The sequence below is a fragment of the Dipodomys spectabilis genome, unplaced genomic scaffold, assembly GCF_019054845.1.
Source record: "Dipodomys spectabilis isolate Male_0828 unplaced genomic scaffold, ASM1905484v1 ptg000783l, whole genome shotgun sequence".
Lineage (NCBI taxonomy): Eukaryota > Metazoa > Chordata > Mammalia > Rodentia > Heteromyidae > Dipodomys > Dipodomys spectabilis.
In genome coordinates this window covers 6205772-6215000 of record NW_024871460.1, presented here as the reverse complement: position 1 = coordinate 6215000, position 9229 = coordinate 6205772, and positions in this window count along the sequence as shown.

Below are 9229 nucleotides of genomic sequence, written 5' to 3'. Positions count from 1 at the left end.
TCGGGCTGTTTCTATGACTCAGAAAGGCTGTCAGCAGCACACACTTTCATTTCAGAAAGGCAAAAGTTGTGAGTGAAATGGAAGCTTTTGTACTGTTGTATTTTGTCTTCAATTCAGCCTAGGGATCTTTCAGTCAGATATTAACTGTCTTAGGTAAGGAGAGAGGTTGATCAATCATTCAACTACCTCTTAATTAAAACCAAACATATACTAGGCACTAAGTAAATTTCTCTAATAATGAACATTACAATTGAGGTTGAAGGTTTACACTCTTCCTCTCTCTGTGTCTCTCTGTCTGTCTGTCTGTCTGTCTGTCTCTCTCTCTCTCTCTCTCACACACACACACATACTCACTCAGTACTATATACACTGCTAGCTAGGTTACTAATGTGATGGCAAAGCCATTAGAACAAAAGGAGCTGGAAGTTTTTTGGTTTTTTGTTTTTTGGTTTTTTTTGGGTCCGGTCATGGGGCTTGGACTCTGGGCACTGTCCCTCAGCTCTTCAGCTCAAGGCTAGTACTCTACAACTTGAGCCACAGCACCACTTCTGGCTTTTTTCTTTTTGCTTATGTGGTGCTGAGGAATCGAACCCAGGGCCTCACGCATGCAAGGCAAGCACTCTACCACTGAGCTACCTTCCCAGCCCCAAAGCTGGAAGTTTTTAAATTTGACTAAAGTGATGATGCTTTTTTGATGCACTAATGTACAAAATAAATACAGGGGCAGGATGACCATGTCATTCTGGTTCTTCCAAATCTTTCCCTCTTTGAGCGCTGACAATTCTGTAGTACAGAATGGTTGGAAATACCTGGTTGCACCATAGGAAAATCAAATGCTTACAGGCAGGTAAAGTAAACTAATGGAGTAGGGTGCATCTGAAAGGAAACAATATACAAATACTATAAAAGATGTCAATTCCTTGAGTAGAAAGGAAAACCATGACACTTGTGGGAAAAAAATGCTAATTCAGAGCTCTTTGAACCTGTGTCTCCTGAATTGCAATTCTTATGGCCCCAAATACAGTCTCTATCATCCTTCTTCCTCTTTTTGTTCCTCCTCTTTTGTGATTTTCCTCCTTCTCTTCCTCTGTCTTCTTTCTTCCTCTTCTCTCTTTCTTCCTCCTTCTTGCTTCTTTTGTCCTTCCTTCTTTGTTTTACTTTCTGCTTTCTTCTGATGTCTACTTTCTTTCCTCTTCCTCTGTCCTCTCTCTCCTTTCCCTACCCTTCTCCTCCTTGTCCTTCTTTAAACTTAACAACAACAATAAAAAGATTTGAAGAATGTAGAGCAGCAAACACAATCCCACAGGTGAATGCAGCAGATCTTCTGTTTCTGTCTGGAGAAGTTCAGCATCATCAGGCACCGGTGGTTTACACCTGTAATCCTAGCTACTCAGGAGGCTGACATCTGAGAATCATGGTTCAAAGCCAGCCCAGGCAAAAAAAAGTCCCCATGAGACTCTGATTTTCAATTAACCCCTAACTGGCTCACTGTGGCTCAAAGTGGTAGAGCACTAGCTTTGAGCAAAAAGAGCTCAAGTACAGTGCCCAGGCCCTGAGTTCAAATCCCACAACTGACCAAAAAGAAGAAGAAGGAGCAGAAGGAGCAGAAGAAGCAGAAGCAGCAAAAGCAAAAGCAGCAGAAGCAAAAGCAGAAGCAGGAGCAGGAGCAGGAGGAGGAGGAGGAGGAGGAGGAGGAGGAGGAAGAAGAAGAATAGGAAGAGGAGGAGGAAGATATTTTTAAGCATAGTTATATTCTTTTCAATGTTTGAAAAATCCAAAAGTAGGTTTTCTTTTTAATTATCTTTAAGCAGTTGTGCAAGGGCAAAGGTTCTTGGCATAAAGCCCAGGCTGGCCTCATATGATGATCTTCCTACCTCAGCCTCCCAAGTGCTGGCATGAGAGGCATGCTCCACCAAACCCATCATGCCCTACGCCGTATTTTTTTTTTCAAACATATCTAGATTCTTTTTTTTTTTTATTATTGTGAGAATACCGTACAGAGGGGTTACAATTACATGGGCAAGGTAATGAGTACATTTCTTATCAAGCATTGTTGCCTCCTCCTTTGTTTCCCCTTCCCATCCCTTCCCATCCCTTCCCATACTCCTCCCACCTCCGGCCACCCGATCCTCCCCCCCCCCCCACCAAAGTTGTAAAGTTTGTTTTTCGACATAATGACTTGTACATCTCATTGTTGCACTGGGTCCACATGTATCCCTATTTAAACGATTTGTTTTTGCCCTTTCCCTCCACAAATTATACCAATATCAAATACAGTGAAAGCAGGGGTTATACTGTGGGGGAGGGACATACAAAGCAACATAGAAATCATCTTATAAATATGTTAGAAACAATTGCATGAAAGAAAAAAAAACATTTGAATACTTATCTTGGGGTTCATTCCCCTAACAACAACGTATCTGACCTTTTCTGCTTGTCTCAGACATATACTAGTTATTGCAAATAAGGAAAACGATCAGATCTATGTTTCTTTGGGCCTGGCTTACTTCACTTAATATAATTTTTTCCAAGTTTTTCCATTTCCTAACAAGTGGGGCAATGTCATTCTTTCTGATGGAGGCATAGAATTCCATTGTGTATATATAAGACATTTTCTTGATCCATTCATCTATAAGTGGGCTAAAGACTTAAAGAGAAACTTCTCTGAAGAGGAAAGAAGGATGGCCAATAGACACATGAAGAAATGCTCAACCTCTCTAGCCATAAAAGAAATGCAAATCAAAACAACATTGAGATACCACCTCACCCCATTTAGAATGGCTATAATCAAGAACTCTAACAACAACAGATGCTGGAGGGGATGTGGACAGAAGGGAACCTTACTTCATTGTTGGTGGGAGTGTAAACTTGTTCAACCACTTTGGAAAGCAGTAGGGAGGTTCCTCAAAAGACTTCACATAGAACTCCCTTATGACCCAGCAATCCCACTTTTGGGCATTTACCCAAATGTTTACAAACAAGACCACACTAAAGCTACCAGCACAACTATGTTTATTGCAGCATTATTTACCATAGCTAAGATATGGAACCAACCCAGATGCCCCTCAGTAGATGAATGGATCAAGAAAATGTGGTATATATACACAATGGAATTCTATGCCTCCATCAGAAAGAATGACACTGCCCCATTTGTTAGGAAATGGAAAAACTTGGAAAAAATTATATTAAGTGAAGTAAGCCAGGCCCAAAGAAACATAGGCCCCATGGTTTCCCTTATTTGCAACATCTAGTATATGTATGAGTCAAGCGGAAAAGGTCAGATAATGTGATGTTAGGAAAATGAACCCTTAGATATGTATTTTAATGCTTTTTTATTTCATGCATTTGTTTCTAACGCATTTGTAAGATTATCTCTTTGTTGCTTTGTATGTCCCTCCCCCACAGTATAACCCCTGCTTTCACTATATTTGATGTCAGTATAACTTGTGGAGGCGATGGGGAAAAACAAGTCGTTTAAGGATACAGGTGGACCTGTTGCAACAATGAGAAGTACAAGGTCATGTCGAAAACGAGCTTTACAACGTTGGTGGGGGGGGGCGGATTGGGTGGGGGGGTAGGGGGGAGGTAGGGAAGGGATGTGAAGGGTAAACAAAGGAGGAGGCTGCAATGCTTGATAAGAAATGTACGCATTATCCTGCCCATGTAATTGTAACCCCTCTGTACAATATGTTCACAAAAAAAAATTAAATTAAATTAACCCCCCCCAAAAAAAAACAACATTGAGATACCACCTCACCCCAGTTAGAACGGCTATAATCAAGAACTCTAACACCAACAGATGCTGGAGGAGATGTGGACAGAAGAGAACCTTACTGCATTGTTGGTGGGAGTGTAAACGTGTACAATCACTTTGGAAAGCAGTATAGAGGTTCCTCAAAAGACTCCACATAGAGCTTCCCTATGACCCAGCAATCCCACTTTTGGGCATTTACCCAAATGATCACAAAGAAGACCACACTAAAGCTACCAGCACAACTATGTTTATTGCAACATTATTTACCATAGCTAAGATTTTTTTTATGGAACCAACCCAGATGCCCCTCAGTAGATGTACGCCATATTTTTTTGATGCATGAAAATTATATGAAATTCAAGTTATTCCAGTTAAAGCTTATTGTAGCTTTATCTGGACCAAACTAGAGATCCAGTGATAGCAAGATGGGTAGATTACATTGTATAGGATACCAGGGATAAGAGTGGCACTTAGGATTCTGGGATGTCGAAGAGAGTCTTCCTTGAAGAAGGTCTACACAAGTTCACCATCACTGAGCCTATCCGTTAGGAACCCACCCCAAACCAGGAGGAGAACAACACTGAAAACAATTAGTGGGACATTACCCAGAGCTCATATGGATATTCGAAGTTTGCCAGTGCTCAACAGCCTGAGTGCAAATTTCAGAGCACAGTCATGATTCAGAGTACTGGGGAAAAAAATCATTCTTTGATAGTGGAGACAAAATAAACTAAATGAAGTACTGACTTCACCAACTGCAGCTCTTACCACACGTCATAAAGTTTAAAGGTAAAGCTTTTTTTTCTAAAAAAAAATTCCCAGGAAATCCCCCCCTCCACACACACAAAATGTAATTGCATCTCAAAATAATGCTCAAGAATATTTTTAATGCAAAAATCCAAGCCAGGCACCAGTGGCTCACACCTGCAATCCTACCTACTCAAGAAGCAGAGATATGATGATCATTGGGTAAAAGTCCAGCCCTGGCTAGAAAGTTCATGAGACTCTTATCTTCAGCAAAATACTACAAAAGCTAGAAGTAAAACTGTGGCTCAAAGTGGCAGAGTGCTAGCTTTGAGTGAAAATGCTCAGGGACAGTGCCCAGATCCTAAATTCAAGCTTCAGGATCACACACACACACACACACACACACACACACACACACACACTAGAAATCGAGCACCCTAAAATATTTGCACATTTGACATACAATTAAAATTAGTAGAGAAGCAGAAATATAACAAATAATAAAAGGAAAAAAAATCAACCAAACCAAACCCAGAAATGACACCAATGACTAGAGTTCATAGATTATTAGTCTATACCAGTTCCTAGACGGTTGTTACTATGATTATTATTACTATTATTACTACTATTATTCCATATGTCCAGAAAGCTGTAAGAGAGATAAACACATAGAGAAAGGCATGGAAGATTTTTTAAATTCAAGTTGTAGTTTGATAGGCAAAAATCATAAACTCTGAGATGAAGAATACAAAAAGCAGTTTAGACTTTTCAGAAGAAAAATTTGCTGAGCTTGAGAATATAGCAACAGAAAGTACCTGAAGTGAAATTCACACAAAAAAAGTCTGAGCATTGGGGCTGGGAAGGTGGCTCAGTGGTAGAGCGCTTGCCTCACATGCATGAGGCCCTGGGTTCGATTCCTCAGCACCACATAAACAGAAAAATCTGGAAGTGGTCCTGTGGCTTAAGTGGAGAGTGCTAGCCTTGAGCTGAAGAGCTGAGGGACAGTGCCCAGGCCCAGAATTCAAGCCCTACAACCAACCAGAAAAACAAAAAAGCCTGAGCATAAATGAACAATGAAACAAGTCCAACAAGCCAAATACAGGTACAAATTAAGAATGATATAAGGGGTGACTCTGATGAAGATGACTGCACACATAAATGGACATATTAAATTGTAATTCCCTTATATAACTATTTAAAGCTATAGTAAATAATTTTCTTAAAAAATACTATAGAGACTTGTAAGCATTAAAACATATGGGGTAAAAGTATGAAAAGAATCAAGGATACAATCTGATCTGCAAGATGAGTATCTTTTACAGGGTAGGGAAGGAGACAGAATGGGTTAAATTAGGAAGAAGACTTAAAATTATGGTTAATTTCTTTAACAGTTTGACTGCTACATAGCCTCATTGTATATTTTCTTTTTCTTATATATGTTATAAATATTTAGTCAATATTGCAAAAAATAAACCAATGAAATTTGAAAAAAAAATACTATAGAGAATGAAAGACAGGTTTGAGGATCGGAAACTAATTGTTCCAAAGTAGATATGAGGGACCTGAATCAAGAACATGAGAAGACCTCTTAAAATTCATAAGAAAACAATTGAGGAGAGTGTGTGTGTGTGTGTGTGTGTGTGTGTGTGTGTGTGTGGTGGTGGTGGTGTTGTTGTTTGGTGCCAGTCCTAGGACTTGAACTTAGGGCCTAGGCCCTGTTCTTGAGTCTTTCTGCTCAGGGCTAGTGTTCTATTACTTGAGCCACAGCTCCATTTCCAGCCTTTTAGTAGTTTATTGGAGGTAAGAGGCTCACAGACTTTCATGCCCAGCCTGGCTTTGAACCACAATCCTGAGATCTCAACATCCCGAGTTGCTGGGATTACAGGCATGAGCCACTGGCATCAGCTCAATTCAATTTTTAATGACTAAAATATGTTATCAGGCATTTCTTACACAAAATATGCATATGGCAAATACTCTAAAGATGCTCAACATTGATAGGCATCAGGGGAGCACAAATAAACATATTAAAATAACACGATACATCTTTTGGAGTAGCTAAAATGAAAGATAACACATCAAGCATAGAAAAAAAGTTAATTCTCATTCACTGCTTGTAGGAATGTTACACACAACAACTGCTTTGGAAAACAGCTGGCAGTTAAAAAAATTACTTAAGAATATCAAGCCTGGAAGTGGCGCTGTGGCTCAAGTGGTAGAGCGCTCGCCTTGAGTTGAAGAGCTGAGGGACAACGCCCAGGCCCAAAGTTCAAGCCCCACGACCGACAAAAAAAAAAAAAAAAAGAATATCAAGCCTTTCCATCTACGTATTTCCAAAAGTGAAATTGTACATTGATACAATAAAATACTACTCAACAATTAAAAAGGAACATACTATTGTTTAAATACTTTAAATAATTTTACTAAGGAAAGGAAGTCAGACTAGGAAGAGTACATGTATGCCATTACTATTCAACTCTAAAATGTCAACCAATCTATTAGTTTCAGAAAGCAAAACAGGGTTTGGAAATTGAGGAGAAGATGGTGTGGTTTGGGAATGAAAGGGGTTTACCAAGGGAGATGAAGAAATGTTTGATTCTAATTGACATCAGTAGCTTCATGGGTGGACTTGTGTGTTAAAACTGATAAAAATCAAAAAATTAGGGCTGGGAAGGTGGCTCAGTGATAGAGTGCTTGCCCTGCATGCATGAGGCCCTCAGCACCACATAAGCAGAAAAAGCTGGAAGTGGAGCTGTGGCTCAAGTGGTAGAACCTTGAGCTGAAGAGCTGAGGGACAGAACCCAGACCCAGAGTTCAGGCCCCACGACCAACAACAACAACAAAAAATTATATACTTTAAACGTGCAGATTGTCAATTTTATTTTGACAAAGCTAGAAGAGGAAAAGGAAGGAAGAAGAGAAGACAGAAAAGGAGAAAAAGGAAAAAAGGAAAGAAAGAAGGAAAGGAAGGAAGGAAGGAAGGAAGGAAGGAAGGAAGGAAGGAAGGAAGGAAGGAAGGAAGGAAGGAAGGAAGGAAGGAAGGAAGGCAGGCAGGCAGGCAGGCAGGCAAAGAAAGAGGGAGAGAAGGAGGGAGAGAGAGAGAGAGAGGGAGAGAAAAGGGGATGGGAGAAAGGAAGGAAGTGAGGAGGAAAAAGAGTCCTTTATTTTTTCTCATATTTGCATCCCTGCCAGAGCTGTACATGCTGGACACGAAGAGTCATTTCCTAGCAATAAAGCCCAACAGGAACCTCTACCACCCAGCTGGACCTCCAGCAGAGCTCTCTATACCCAAGCATTTAAACTTGAACGTCTGAATTTTGTTCCTCATGGTCCCACACAACACCTCTCCTCAAAGCCACGGAGAACTTTTATTACCTTTACCACTTCCCACCCACAGATCAGCCTGGTCCTGACTCAGCAGCGAGTTACGGCAGAGCTACGGCAGAGCTCAAGTAAGAGAAGTGTAAACAGTTTAGGAGAACTCCTCTGGATTCATTCGCAGCCACCATCTTCCCAACCACTACAAGGAGTAATGGGAACAGGAAGTCAGGCATTGTGGCTCTTGGGCAGCCTTACACAAACCAATCTGGCACCAGTACTGCTTTTGTTCAGAGATTTCTTTCTAAAGTCAACCCTCTTATAAACAATCCAGAATGTTTTCACCCTCTGGGAAACTATGAGGAGGCTGCTTTCCTGGTTTACCCCATTACAATGAACTCATTTCAAAGAGGCAGTTTCTGAACCCATCCACTGAAGCAGGACCACCATGCTAGTGAGTGGTTTGCTACTTGCTCAATGAAAGTATGAATGGAGTAAGGTCTCAGCATATTTTTTTAACGGAAAATAGTCTTCTAGACCCCATTTTAATAGAGTCCCTTCCCATTCAGGGACTTTCATAAATAACCCCACAATTAATGATGTGTTTATCAGCCACTTACCTGAAATACACAGGGGTGGGATGTTCTCTCTGGGTATTAAGTTTATTTGTGAGAATGGAAGATTTAGCCTCAGAACAAAAATAGAGCAGCAGTACTCAACTGAACTGGCAACAATTCTCTCAAAGAGCTTTAGGTGTAAGCTATTGTGAATAGACTTCAATCAGCTGATAGAGAAATCTAGCTTAGCGAGGAGCTTGCGACTACTTTTTAAAATCTCACACAAGGCTACTCAAGAGAAACAATGATAGCCATTAATAAGTAAACCTTCTTTAATATCTGTTTTGTATCCAGAAAGTAGTATGTCATTATTACATATCCATGTCAATATTGTGAAATTTGAAAATCATATCCTACTATACTTCTGCTTGAGACTTTTTGATTAGTTTCCATTGCACTTTTGACTATTATTTATGGTTTTAGTTTCTTGGGGGAAGGGGGCTATATTTTGTTCTCTTTTGAGACAGGGTCTTGTTACATAGCCTAAACTGATCTCCAACTTTCACTTTCTCTCAGCAGTGCTGTAATTACAGGTGTGCTCCATCATACCAGGCTTCATTTTACTTTAAATAGAATAAAAAACGCCTGAACTGGGCAATCAGCCCTTGATGAGACCTAAAGTTGGTGCTACTTACCTTGATGCTATTGCATTCAAACTCTCAGTAAACAGCCTCACACTGACCTTTCAAAGTACCAGTTCTTCTTGATCCGTCTTCTTTCTCATCTCTGTTTTTCGCTAGGCTAGTTCGTCCCCCAAGGCCTTAGCTAGAATATTATCTACAACACTTGTTTC